This window comes from Chelonia mydas, chromosome 6 (assembly GCF_015237465.2).
Source record: "Chelonia mydas isolate rCheMyd1 chromosome 6, rCheMyd1.pri.v2, whole genome shotgun sequence".
NCBI lineage: Eukaryota > Metazoa > Chordata > Testudines > Cheloniidae > Chelonia > Chelonia mydas.
This window is the reverse complement of record NC_051246.2, coordinates 92133149-92148443: the sequence shown is the minus strand read 5'-3', so window position 1 is coordinate 92148443 and position 15295 is coordinate 92133149.

Here is a 15295-nt window from a genome sequence, read left to right as displayed (position 1 = left end):
TATCTCAGGGTTCTGCCCCCAGCAGTACCCCCTTACTCTGGGTTTCCCTTCCCAGGAGAACCCCCAACCCTCTAAACTCATCTTGCCTCAGTGGCTACTGTCAGTCATCATTTAGCCCCCACTCGCTGAGGCTAACTGCAGTCCGTAATGGTCATTCATCATTAGCAAGGGAGGTTGGACCTGCTGCCTTTGCCGGTCCCCAGGCTCCCCCTCTGCAGCCCCAGTGTCTTTTTGGGCCTTTAACAAGGTCTTCAGCCTGGACAGTTGCCAGGCTGGAGCTCCCCAGCTTCCTTGTCCTTCCCCAGTACTGCTCAACCTCAGGAACCCTTGCTCCTTCAGGCAGCTAGGGTCCCCCCCCCGCCCCCGAGACTCTCCTAGCTCCTCCCTCAGCCCTTTTATCAGGGTCAGCTGTGGCCTGAGTGGCGAAGCAGCCACAGCTGCAGCCACACCCAATCATCCTACCTATTTCGGGAGTGGAGCAACTGCCCCACTACAAGGACTTTTACAAAAATAGCTAGTGAGTGTGGTCTACAAAAGGACAGAGGACAATTATCTTAAATACTTAAATTACTAGTAAAATTTCTACAGTAAATACTTTTTTTCTTTCCCTTTTGAACATCATCAGTGTGCACATAACAGAATAAACTGGAGCAAAGGGGTTCCTATCCAAAGGAGCTCATGATTCACATTGGAGACAAATAGATCAGATTGGGGGATAATGGATGTCTGATTTATAGAAAAAAGAACAGGAGTACTTGTGGCACCTTAGAGACTAACAAATTTATTAGAGCATAAGCTTTCGTGAGCTACAGCCCACTTCATCGGATGCATAGAATGGAACATATAGTAAGAAGATATATACAGGATAAGTTGGAAGTTGCCATACAAACTGTGAGAGGCTAATTAGTTAAGATGAGCTATTATCAGCAGGAGAAAAAGACTGGTAATAGTGATAATCAAGATGGCCCATTTGGAAATTGCCATACAAACTGGTATTCTAGACTTCCAGATGGTCTGGACCATTTGGGCCATCTTGATTATCACTACAAAAGTCTTTTTCTCCTGCTGATAATAGCGCATCTTAACTAATTAGCCTCTCACAGTTTGTATGGCAACTTCCAATTTATCTGTATGTATATATATATCTTCTTACTATATGTTCCATTCTATGCATCCGATGAAGTGAGCTGTAGCCCACGAAAGCTTATGCTCTAATAAATTTGTTAGTCTCTAAGGTGCCACTAGTACTCCTGTTCTTTTTGCGGATACAGAGTAACACAGCTGTTACTCTGAAACCTGATATACTGAGTGTAATGGAACCATGAGCCACCATATAGACATTTTAACAACAAATCATGCCAGACAAGAGATCATGTGGCTGGAGAAACTGGGTCTTGTAGATTGCTGATCAGGATCAGAGCCTTAGACTGTAAGCTTCTCAGTCTGGGGCATGTATATTGTGTCTGAATAGTGCCTAGCACACTTTTGAGTACTGGATCCAAAATTTTCAATCTTGGGTCCCTAAAGTCAGGCATTAAGGCTCCTAAATAGGTAACCTGATTCTTCAGAGATGCTGAGCACCCAAGTTTCCCGTTATTGATTTTAGTGGGAGTGAATTCCATAAATGGAAACTGCCTGTTGAGAACACCATTATGCCTGGCACAAGCCAGTGCTGTTATACATTTTGCTGTCATGCGCTAGTATAAAAAATGGCATTAAATTCAGCATTTACAGACAATAGCTACTCTTTATGTATTGTCCCTCCCACATACTTCTTCTCTCTGATGGCTCTGAGACAAGAAAACACATTAATTTTATTACTATTATTTAGGGCCAACAGCATGCTTGGCACTGCATAAAACACGGAATATACAGTCTCTGTCCTAGAGAACTTGGCGTGAAATCTTGGCTTCACTGAATACAATGTGACTTTTGGTATTCACTTCAATGGGGTCAAGATTTTTCCCTTTATCTAACCAGAGAGAGCCAGAGAAGAATGACACGCTGAGACACCAACAGAAGCGACTAGGATTTTTTTCTCCAAACATCATTCTTAGTGCTTTGATAGCATAATTTTAATTGCTATTCACATTCCTCTCTCTTAAAAATCATGAGATCATAAGAAAAGCAAAACACTTTTCACTGCCAATCCTTTGAGTGAGTGAAAAAAGAAAAGGAGTTCTTGTGGCACCTTAGAGACTAACAAATTTATTTGAGCATAAGCTTTCATGAGCTACAGCTTATGCTCAAATAAATTGGTTAGTCTCTAAGGTGCCACAAGTACTCCTGTTCTTTTTGCGAATACAGACTAACACGGCTGCTACTCTGAAACATGAAAAAAGAAACTATTTCTGCCAATAGAAAACTGTCAGTTGGCCACAAAAGTGGTAATGTTTCTCTGCAAAACAGCATTTCCACCTGGGTCAAATAGGGGATTGAACATGTTTCTACTCTGGCATCCTAGATCTGTGATACTGAATCCTGAACTGGTGCTAAAATAATGCTGCTAGACCCAGGGGCCAATGAAGGTCTGACAGTTTGAGCTTCAGGGCTAGAAATGAATGCCAAGCTATTTACCAGTTTGAACACTTACCTTTTATGTGATAGGTCTAGAAGTGAATGACACAAATATTCTTGATGTGCTTTGGTGTCTGGTGCATGGCAAAATACCATATCTGGTCTTTTAAAAAGAAAATCTAATTTACCATATTTTTCTCTGTGAATTATGATGGGATTTTTAATGATCAGTAATAACACTGAGAAGCCATTTTTATACTATCTGGAAGCCTAGAATACCAACTTTCAAATGACATAACGCAATAATCTTGAACTCTAGCAGACTGAAAGATTGGTGCTAAAATCAAGTGGCAGAGATGTATAGTTTTAAAGGTAATTACAGTAGTGGAGCTAAAAAAAAACTAGTAAACCTCTATGCTGAACCCGTGATCAGAAGAATCGGTCCCTGGTCAGATTTGTGGTTTTGCCTAGGAGGAAAGAAGGAGACAACATTTCTTGTTTGTTTTATTTTTTTAAAAAACTATGCAGAACTTTGGCTTGCCTGTGGATTTCTCCCTGGCTCAAATTCATGCCAGAAAATCAGTGTTGATTTCACACCACTATGAAGAGGTCTCCTAGGATTCAACCCATGCTCACCCTTCACATTCTGGCTGGGGCTCTACTAATTATCTCTGTCTACTTTACTTCTGTTCCAGGAAGGTCTGACTGTGGCTGTTGGATGGTGTAGGGGTTATTTGCAAAGTTTCCTGCCCTTTTCTCCCTTCTGAAAAGCTTGCCACCACTGTTTCTAGGTCAAGCCATCAAGAGCAAAACTGAGTCTGATGAAAATTTTCCCTTGATGCTGACAGTCAAAAATTGACTCTGAGAAGCCTGAATGTTAAGGAGCCAGTGTGTTAATATGGTCCAATGCTTGTCTCCCTTAGCCAACCTGCGCTAGAACAGATTTGGCTCCCTTCCATTCTGAATAGTAAGTGTCCATACCCATATGGTGAAAATCATCTCTTGGCACCATAAGTTATTAAAAGAGAGATGCTGCTCAGAACAGCTGCATCACAGGAACCCTAGACAAAACAAATTCCCTTCACACCTTCCCATTGTGGTCCCATACCAGAGATCTCCCTTTTAAATGGGCTCTTGGTCTTCTCCGATCCACTCTGCTAATCTGCATACACTAAGCAGTAATCGATGACCTCCTGTCTTGCTCACTAATTTTTTATGCTAATTTATGGACCTTGCTAATCCTTGTCTTCTTGCTGAGTGGCAACATTTATAATATGTTTGAGGATCTGCACCACCAGCTGTCCAGCTGGGCTCCAGAGCTGGTAGGCAATTCCCAGCTAGAGCTGAATTCTGTTCTTACCCAAGCTCCCGAGAAGTGGTGAAACTGTTGTCTGACTTATCTTGGTTAAAGCGCTATTGTTGTTTGGCAAAGGAATTGGATTGTGGGGACAGGGGTGCTTCTGCTACTGAAGGGATAATTCCCATAGAGAAAGGTTATCTGCTAACTCAGGAGGATGGTAACAGGATATGTAGCCTTTCAGTGGAAGGTTCAGTCCTTGATTCAAATTCAGCCCAGGTCACTAGTAACTAAATTGTTCCTGTCTGACTGTGTGGTGGCCTGTGTGACATTAGTTGGTGTGGGTTTCAGTTCACGTCTTAGTGGAAAGGTGTTCTCGTGCTCACGACAACTGGCACTATCTGTTCTTGTTGGCAGAGATGGCCAACCATTGAATTAACATGGGGACTAACCTTCTCTCCCTCTGGAGTGGGCCCTTTCAGGGCAGGTTGGTGTGGAGAAGCTGGCACTACCATTGCCTCGGATGTACCAGGTCTGGTGACAGACTAACAACACTGAACAATAAGGAGAGCCCCTGCCCAAGGGAGGGAAAGTTGGATGACCATGCCATTCTGTAGCGCTTCTCTGGGTATGGCTATTTAACTTTTGTAAGGCAGTATGTAGTAAACAGTATTCTGTAGAGCACTTGCAGGTGGTCTGCAGAGAGCTGGATAGTCGTATCGTCTTTGTTTCCTCCTAGTAAACTTCCTGTTTAAAAAGAAGCATGAAGTACACTCGTTTCCTAATGTGAGTCTTCTGTGTGAGGAGTTGCTATAGTTCCTGCAGGGATGTTTAGTGATGAAGAATAGGGCAATGACACATGGGAAGGATGGTGTCAAGAGGTAGTCACTGTAAAACCTGTCTGTACTGTGGGAGCTTGAGGACCTCTGGTGTAATATGAAGCTGGTCTCAGGGTGTGGGTTGAAAGGACTAGTGGGAAAGGAAGATGTTAGAGATTTCAGCTATGATGTGCACTGGTCTTGTATATTCTGATTGGCTTAAGTTTGTGTATTAGATTTAAAACCATCAGACATTTAAACTTCATAATATTTCTGAAAGTTAGAAGCTCCTGACTGATCATTCTCCAGCTCTTTTGCCAAGTGAGTCCTGTTTCTGTTCCCCGTGGACCATGAGAAGTAGGCTCAGGAAACCTGTTTAGTATAAAATTGTGTATGTATCTCTGGGGTTTGTGATCCAGGATTGGGATTCAGAAACTTTGGTACCCAGTGGTACATGTGCTGTGAACACCCAGGTAGAGAAGCTGCACCCAAAAATTGCTGCTTCCCACGTCAGAGGAAACAACCCAAACGTGCCTTTGTCTCCATGTTTCTAGTGTACCAGTCATGATCATACCTAGATAACAAACACAAGAATGAAAAGCATCAGCAGTGTTCTGGAAAGGGCACTTTCTCTGCATCTCCCTTGACAGGTCTTGCTCCTTCCTTAGCAGGAGACACCTAAGGGAGGAAGAAGAATCACCAGCTGAACTGACTGTGAGGGAAGAGCTATGCAAAGGGGTATGTCTCAGTCTGACTGCCTTGGAGCCCAAGCCATGAACTCCTGATCTCCTGCAGCCACTCCTGCAAGCTTTGTTCTGGGTGCAGTTAGCTCCCTCTGTACTCATCCTAGTATTCTAAAGGAGGCAGGGACAGGAACAGGATTGGATTCTCTTACTGGTTCAACCCAGCCCTAAGGAAACTGTCACTGGGCTTGTTCATCCACGTCTGTGAAGGTGATAAAAGCCCTGCCCCTATTTCCTGCTGCGGGAAGGGTGGAGCACACAAATGGTACTAGATGCCTGCCTTTGGGTTTTATATTTTGTGCTGTATGAAACTGCTCTATATGCATGTCTATTGGATCGAGCACCACACAGTGTCTTGCTCTGTAATGGTGTCCAAGAGATGGAAAGACTAAGTCTTAGGTACTCTTGAAAAACATACCCAAGTGCCTACGTCACATTGACTTTCAATGAGACTTAGGCCATGTCTACACTACTAGGTCTATAGCAGCACAGTCGTGGTGCCATAGTGATGTCAGCATAACCCGGTGATGTAATTGCAGCCTGAGGTGATGGAAGGGGTTTTTCCATCAATGTAGGAACACCCCTCCTCAAGCAATGGTAGTTAGGCCTGTGACCATGTTCTTCCATCAGCCTAGCTGTGTCTACACTGGGGGTAAGGTTCACATGGCGATGATGCCAAGTGGTGTGGATTTTTCTTATCCCTGAGCTCCATAGCTATGTTGACTTAACTTTTAAGTGTAGGCCAGGCCTGTGGCTCCTTCAGGCCTAAACACCAGATTTTATAAGATATTTAGGCATTGTGTAAACCCCACAAGGTGTTTACCTCCATCTTTATGTGCCTAGATACCATTGTAAATATGGCTCTAAATCACTCGAGAAAAGGGGACTTAGGCTCCCAAGTCACTTAGGTGCTCTTGCAAATTTTATTGCTTAGCTAGTCCGTCCAATAACCCAACTCAGGGGTGCAGGATTGTTCCCTAAAGTTTCTCCATCTCACCATTGCTTTTTCCAGTGTTTGTGTGGTTTCTCACCTTTGTGAAATTATTTCACACACCCCTGGGGAGACCATTTCACATCCTAGATCTCACTGTTAGGAAGTTTTTCCTAATATGCAGCGTAAGTTTTCCATTGCTTAATATCACCTCGTTCCTCCTGGCTTTATTGGCTTTCACTGCCCTAAATTCCCCCCCTCTTGACTACTAGACCTACCATGTTCCCCATTAGTCATCATAGTCCAGCCAGCCAGATTTAGCTCTTTTAATCTTTCCTCCTAAATTAGTCCCACCAAGTTCTTAACCATTTTTGTCACTCTTCCGTCAATTCCACCCTTTGCTGAAATGCCCAGAAGTGAGTCTATGCCAAGTATAGTCCCTCCAGAGTCCTGGAGAGAGGACTTACCACCTCCCTGCTCTATGATATTATGCCTCTGCAGCCAGGCAATCCCAAACTTCATTGTTTTTTGGTCACTCAGATGCAAGTTTGCACTACAACAGACTTCACACCTTTGTCCACTCTTGCCCAGAGGTGTCTAAGCATTACTGATTACAGTCTTCTTTCTCTCACTGAACATTGGTTGCTGTTGATTTTTTTCCTTGCTTTATTTCCTGCCCACTGCTCTTAATCTTTCTGAGTCCCTTTAGATCATCTCAGTTAGAGTCCTCAGTTCTTTACAATTTAGTATCTTTTATGAATTTCACTAATGTGCTGTTTCCCCTACACCCTTTTTCAGATCCGAGTTTAAAGGTGGGTTTGAAGGAAATTAGACTTGTACACACTTGCATTTTTTTATGACGTATAAATGCCTGAAGTATTTTCTCCTCCCACTCACAAAAATTCCTTCTATCTTTTCCCACCACTAGAAATATCATGAACATCAAGTGTTGTTTGCCATGGCTTTTGCAGAAGGATTCCTTGGATAATTCTTCTTAGCATATGCGCAGTGTGCCTCAGGTGGCACATGACCAGGATTCATCACCGAATTTGGTCCGCTGGTTGGATCACTAGCTTCCCTGTCCCAGGGTGGGTACTGATGGGGAGTGCAACAATGTGGACTGAGAGTTTTCTCTGTCTTTCATTGAAAAGACAGAGAAATGTAATCCTTTTCTCCCAAGTGTGTTACTAAACAAAACAATTTTAAACCACTTAAATAAAAAACCACTTCCCATTTCAGCTTCTCAGGTTTCATTTCTTTGGTATATCTAGCCTAATCCTGGTAGTTCTCTAGTCCTCCAGAGAATGTTCCAGAGTAGGTGAGACCTGAATTATATAATGTAATGAAGAAAAAGCAAAATCTACCACACTTTATTTTTCTTGAGGGGTGGAGGGCAACCTTTCAAACCTTCATTATAACTCGTGGCACAAATAAGGACATCCCCCCCCCCCATCTTTTCCCATTTCCACATAACTTTGAACCATTTCATACTGGTAAGATGGAAACAGTTTGATGCCAGAACTTAAGTTCCAATCAGACTTCACCAGCACAAATATTCACTTGAGAATGTGAGCTCTGAAATTATGTGAACCAGGAATTCCCACCTCCCACTGCATGGTTAGATATTATGGTGATTTGAGTTGACAGTGATGGAGACTATTGAAAGACCAGAGAGAAAGAGGTGTCTTTTACATAAAACAGTAGGGGAACCAAGTGTATTGCCACTTTCACTCTCTCTGGCATCTTTGGAAGTGTAGAGTAAGTTTGCAGCTGTGTATTACTCCTTCAGGAAAAACCAGACCAGGAGCTGTAAAGAATGTGAGACTTTCCAACTAGGCCAGTAAATAAGTTGCTAAAATGTACAAGGTTAGGGGCCAAAAGGGTCTGCTATGTTAGGCCTAGAGAGAACAGAATCTGCTCTTTAAGCCTTTAACCACAGGGGGGCACCAAAGCATCACATTTCCAGCCATAGCATTCCATTATGCTGCACTCACCAGGACACTTATGAAGGAGACCACTGGGTTCTCAGCACTGGGAGGTGTGATGGAAGGGGACAGTGTCTTGTGCTGTGCAATCCACACTCTCAATAGACATTTTACTGCTTATTATATCATGTGGGGAGGTAATTGGATTCCAGATAGGAGGACTGTGTAAAATGTGTATCTCCTCTGTCACTAATTACTCCCTACTGGTGATTAGAATTCTTGGCGAAGGGCACATTAAAGATAGATGCTGGCTAAGGATGGAAGTGGCTCCATAAACCACAACCAGCACCTGTAATGGCCCAGGCATGGGTTTTTGGCACCTACCATTGTGTGGTTAGTTCCAATCTGTACCCAGTTATTGCTTATTCTTTGTGTTCTGTGCAGCTTTGCCTTGATATAATGAAGCCCACCTTTTATTTGAAGGTGTGATGTCTGCCTTTTGGTAACTTACCCGGTAGGAGAGAAACTAGATTATCCCCATCAAATCTTCTATAATCAAACCAATGAGTACAGAGCTACTGTGGGCCAATAATGTCTGTCATTGTCAAAATGATATATGCACTATCATATTGACATATTTGACATATGCATGTCAAAATCCATGGTTTCCTTTCAAGATACCCCATTAGTCCTTGTGCACCATCAACCTTCAGTGCCATGATTAAAAATCATGAGTCAGAAATCTGGAGGAGGAAAACAAAACCTCATGAGTAGCAAAGAGCAATGCTCTCCATGGAATAAAACAGCCACTCAATGCAAATGGGTTGCATAGAATCCTCCATTCATAAACATCCGTATATTGCAGATAGTGGTGCAAGTTCATCCTCTGTGAACTCTGGTGGTGTCTGTGCTACAGAGAAATGTGGCCCAACATGTCTTCCACATGTTAGGTGCTGTGTAAACTGTCTGCCCATAACATCTGAAATCAGTGTTTTTCTAGCACTTCTTTCTGCTCAGATTGAATGTTTTCTGCAGAGTTAATGTCTGTGGCCCCCAGAACACACGGTATTACAAGTACAATAAAGAAGTTTCGAAAATAATGTGTTTAAATAAAAAAGTTGTGTGCCAATTCAATCCCAATAAAGGCTAGTGGGTCACTAAGGCGGGGAGCTCTTATTCTGCCCGGTGAGAAAAGCTAAACCACCAAGAGCTGGTGAGGCAGAATAAATTGCTGAGCGGTGGTAGCTATTGAGCACGCCTCAAGTGGGAGTTGGAGTGGGGGATGTTTGTATGGAATCTCTGCTCTTTGACCTTGTGAATGAAGTAGGAACCCAGAAAACAAGGTAGGTTCCATCTCCCAGACTAGAGGAGAGGCTACAAGAGGCCTGTGTAATAAGACAGGTCTTGCATACCCTGCAGCATGATGGACCAGATTCCAAAACAGCAATTGCTACATTCTGCTGCAACATTAACTTATCCTGTTGCTGTGAAAAACCTTTGTTTCCATTTCCACATGAGCATCTGTACCTCAGCATTGAAAATACTCCTTGTCATAAAACTTATTAATGATTTTCAAGGATTAGTGGGTTTGGGGGGTTTTTTTGTTTTGTTTTTACCCCCTGACTCCACACCCCAGGTTTTGGCTCCCGGTATGTTGTCCAGACAAGCCAGCTCAGAACTTCCTTCTCTCCATATGTGTCACGCAAAGGGATATAGCTTATAGCTGGTTTCTGCAGCTTATTTCCCTGGTTTTCAGGGCTTTGGCAGCTTGGAGAACAGTACAGCGGCTTAGATGACCTGCATTGTCTCCCCTTCTCTCTGGCTGCAAGCTGGCCTGGAGCTCTTGCTCCCCAACCTCCTGCTTCCTAGATCCATGGAACAATACAGGGAGCATACCCTGTAATCCAGTTAATACCGCTTGTGGAGAGAGCTGCAGAGCAAAAGGTCCCAGCAGGGCAGGGTGACGAAGGCAAAACAAAATGTCCGGCACCTGGCTGCAGCAAAATAGTGAATCTGTGCCACAATCACTGCAATCCATGACATCCTGGGGGAAAAAACCACAGAACTGCAGAAGGCTTTGACTGAGATGAATGGACAGCCACAACTGTCTAAGCAGTTGTTTCATGTCCTCTCTGGAGAGGCAGGCAGGTGACGATGTGCTGACTTCATGTTTTTTGAGGTTTTCTCCACAAGCATAAGAGCTAGAAATAATTGTTTTAATGGAAGGTTGGATTCCGGAGCACAATTCTGCAGCAAGGGGGTGAATTGTGAGACAAACTCTGCTGCTGTGGAAGACTCAAGCCCCTGCTATCAATACTCTGCAGTTATAGAGTGCCTTCCCTCAGAGGATCCCAAAGCACTTTATAAAAAGCCTTGATTTAAGCCTTGCTGCTCTCTTGTGAGTTGGCTCAGAATCCTAAATCCCCAAGACCCTGAGAGACAGAAAAGGGGAAGCAATTGCTCAAGGGCACACTGGTTTATCAGCCCCCAGATCTCTTATACAGTATATATACAGAGACAGTATATAGCAGTAAAAGAACCTAGCCAGGTAGAAAATACAATAGGAGGCCTCGCTACCTTAAAAGCACAGAGACAGTATATAGCAGTATATATACTGTCCAGCGTTTGTACAAAAGAACAAGGAAGGATGACACATCTACTGTAGTGGGACAGAGTCTGCTGAGAGCCTCCCCTGACTAAGGCTTTTCTCAAATCCCTGTCATTTGGCCCATACGGGATGTGTGGATGGCTCCGGTTATTGGTAATGGGGTCCCTGGCTAAGCACGTGAGAGTGAGGAGAAGTTACCTTCTAGGGATAATTAGATATTCCTCTGCTGCCTGAGCACCAACACACTCATTACATTACTCATTACTCATTACAGCTGTGCTGCCCTCTGTTTTCCTAAATCTGAAGGTCTTCTCCTTACCTGGTGTTGACTAGTGCTGCCACAGGGAAGGGTTTATTTGGGGCCCTTGCTATGAGTTAGTTGGTTTGTGTTAACTGTGTTCTGTAATAAATGCTAAAGCTTGCCTGAATGGAGTGTGTTTCTGTCTATTGCCCAGATACCTCTTCTTTCACCCATTTCTTTTACGTGGGGGTGGATGGTGAAAACTGCCTGTTGTCATGGTAGGGTGATTTCATATGTAGAAGTGAAATTCAAGACTGTGCTTTTAAGGTAGCGAGGCCTCCTATTATATTTTCTACCTGGCTAGGTTCTTTTACTGCACTCATCATGGTGGTGTCTGGGCACCCTCTGGGATATTTACTTTAGATATAAAGCCAGCTCTCCTAAACAGGTTCAGCTGGGTGAGGGCCACTAACCAGTGCAGACAAAAAGGGGTTCACAGTGGGATCTCTGTTACTTGCTGCATTCTATTTCCTAGGCTACATTTTTTGCTTTTTGTTAAATATATTGTTGGGGCAGGGATTTGCCCCTTCCAGACACTTGGCTTCCCCTCATATGGATATAAAACCTTTAACTTTTAAGATGCTGGTGTACATCCAACCCCATTACGGCTTGGGAATTACCCTGTGATGGCTATTTGGCCTCTCTGAAATGCATTTGATGGGCCTCAGTCCTGTCCAGTCCTGATAGTGTCTAGATCAGAAAAAATACTATCACAATTGGCACTAACGGGCCCCCTCGAAAGTAGTCTTGGCAAAGAGGACCAGGACTGAATGGACCATTATGTAACTGGATGCTTCAGTTGTGATTTGCAGTCTGAATGTTTAGATAAATGGAGACTAAACTCCCCTCTCACCCATAGAAGTCGCCCTTCCAGAACAGCAAAAGTGACTCTCTAAACTGAATCCCTTTTTTTGGACAGACCAGCTCCCTGCACATATCAGGGTAACTTCTCCCGACATTGCAAACTAAAGACAGACTTACTTCTTTTTACTCCAGTGAGCCCCACAGAATCAGTGCAACTACAGGATTGAGCCTGGATTCTATTCTGACTCATACACCAACAGAATTGTTAACTGTCTTTTGACTGCAGAATCTTTATTGTTGCTGATGGGTGAGATCATGGCCAGAACCAAGCTTGATGCCTGGCTGGCAGCTAGGTAAAGTGTCTTTGCTCATAAACTGGGCACACTGGATATGGACTAACAGAGCCAATAAATAAACATAGACCAAATATATACTGGTTTTTGCAAAGTCACTTTTCAGAATTTAAAGGACTGTTCAGACAGGCTCAAAGTAAGTGGAGGCTAATTTCACCTCTTGATCCCTTATTACTCTGGATCAGACTTCTTTGAGTTCTAAGCTATAGTGGTGGCTCTTCAACTTCTGTCCTCCAGGCTACTTCTACAAGTGACTTTTTTAAAAGTTCTGATTTTTCAGAGTCTAAACATATGAAATCATTTGCAGGATACACAGTGAAGCTGCTCAGTATTTGAACCTGTGCTTTGGAATGGTGAACAATGAAAATTTGTGGCATCCTCTTTTCTTTTTCCCCATATGTGAAAATAAACTAGATCTGTACCAATGCTTTCTGTGCCAACCCATAAACTACTCTCAGTATTTTCAAAGTAACATCTTATGAATGGAGTGAAGCAGGATTTCTCTCTAAAATTCTGATATCTGTGAATTGGTGAAAGACCTCCATCTGCTATCGATTTATGGATTTGAGTGCTTCACTAGCAGTTAATCTGGTCAATAGTGTAAATAGATGAAGGCTCTAGCAATCCTCATTATTCGTCCAAAGGGGCAAGTCTCTTCAGACTGTGAGAGTCTCAAGCCTGTTCCCTAGAAATCCTGGCCTTTCTGGTTACGCTTTTCAAGCTCTCTTGCTTTGGTATTCCAGGCCTATTTTTAAAAGACTAGCAAACAAAAACAAAGGCTGTAGCAGAGAAGCTAAATGAATTCTTTGCATCAGTCTTCACTGAAGAGGGTGTGGGGGAAATCCACACAGCCAAGCCATTCTTTTTAGGTGACAAATCTGAGGAACTGTCCCAAATTGAGCTGTCAATAGAGGATGTTTTGGAACAAATTGATAAATGTAACAGTAATAGATCACTAAGGCCAGGTGGTATTGACCCAAGAGTTCTGAAGGAGCTCAGATATGAAACTACAAGAACTAACAACTGTGGTATGTGACCTATCGCTTAAACCAGCCTCCGTACTGATGATGGGAGGGTAGCTAACGTAACATCTTTTTTTTTTTAAAGGCTCCAGAGGTGATCTTGACAATTACAGGCCAGTAAGCTTAATTTCAGTATCAGGCAAATTGGTTGAAACTGTAGTAAAGAACAGAATTATCAGACATCCAGATAAACACAGTATGTTGGGGAAGATGTTGAGACTTTTATAAAGGGAAATCTTGCCTCACCAATTTGTTAGAATTCTTTGAGGGTATCAACAAGCATGTGAACAAGGGTAATCCACTAGATGTAGTATACTTGGACTTTCAGAAAGCCTTTGACAAGGTCCCTCACGAAAGACTCTTAAGCAAAGTAAGCAGCCATGGGATAAGAGGGAAGGTCCTCTCATGGATCGGTAACTGGTTAAAAGACAGGAAACAAAGAGCTGGAATAGTTAGTTTTCACTATGGAGAAAGGTAAATAGAGGGGACCCCAAGGATCTGTACTGCGACCAGTGCTGTTCAACATATTCGTATATTAACTGGAAAAGGGGGTGAACAGAGGTGGCAAAAATTTGCAGATGATACAAAACTACTCAAGATAATTGAGTTCAAAGCTGACTGTGAAATGTTACAAAGGGGTCTTACTAAACTGGGTGACATGGTAACAAAATGGAAGATGAAATTCTATGTTGATAAATGCAAAGTAATGCACACTGGAAAACATAATCCCAACTACACATACAAAATGATGGGGTCTAAATTAGTTGTTATCACTCAAGAAATGGATTGTGGATAGTTCTCTGAAAACATCTCCTCAATGTGCAGCAGCCGTCAATCAAGCTAGCAGAATGTTTAGAGACATTAGGAAAGAGCTAGAGCAGTGGTTCCCAAACTTGTTCCGCCGCTTGTGCAGGGAAAGCCCCTGGCGGGCTGGGCCGGTTTGTTTACCTGCCGCATCCGCAGGTTCAGCCAATCGCGGCGCCCAGTGGCCGCAGTTCACTGCTCCAGGCCAATGCAGTTCTAGCCCTTCACTCCCCACCCCGATCTCCAAAAAAAATATTTTAGAATTTGGAAAGGTAGAGAAAAGGGTAATAAAAATGATTAGGGGTATGGAACAGCTTTCATACAATTAGAGATTAAAAAGACTGGGACTGTTCATCTTTGAAAAGAGACGACTATGGGGGATTATTTCGGAATCATAAATGGTATGGAAAAAGTCAATAAGGAAGTGTTATTTACCTCTTCACATAGCACAAGAACTAGGGGTCACCTGATGAAATTAATAGGCAGCAGGTTTAAAATAAACATAAGGAAGTACGTCTTCACACAGCACACAGTCAACCTGTAGAACTTGTTGCCATGGGATGTTGTGAAGGCCAAAAGTATAAATGGGTTAAAAAAAATTAGGTAAGTTCCTGGAGGATAGGTCCATCAATGACTATTAGCTAAGATGGTCAGGGACACAACCCCATGCTCCAGGTGTCCCTAAACTTCCAACTGGCAGAAGCTGGAACTGGATGAAGGGTTGGATCACTCAATAAATTGCCTTGTTCTATTAATTCCCTCTGAAGCACCTAGCATTGGCTATTGTGAGAAGACAGGATACTGGGCTAGATGGACCACTGGTCTGACCCAGTATGACCGTTCTTATGTTCTAAAACCCCAACGATTTATTTGTATTGCAGTACACCCAGAGGCCCTACTCCAGACTGAGGCCAAGATCTCAGCGGGATTCTGAGGAGAACTGGACATTTCTATGGATAACAAGAATATCCAAACGAAAAAGTATAAATATTTTTTAAATCAAGAGTTATGGAAACCCTCATGCTTCAAGGCACACAATGATCACTAAGTATTGGGGGTTCAAATTAAAATTCCTCTGGGGACAAATTATCTCATTAACTGCCTCCTGCAAGGTGTCTTGCAGCTTCCTCTGAACTGTCTGCTGCTGGCTGCCATCAGAGTTAGGACACTGA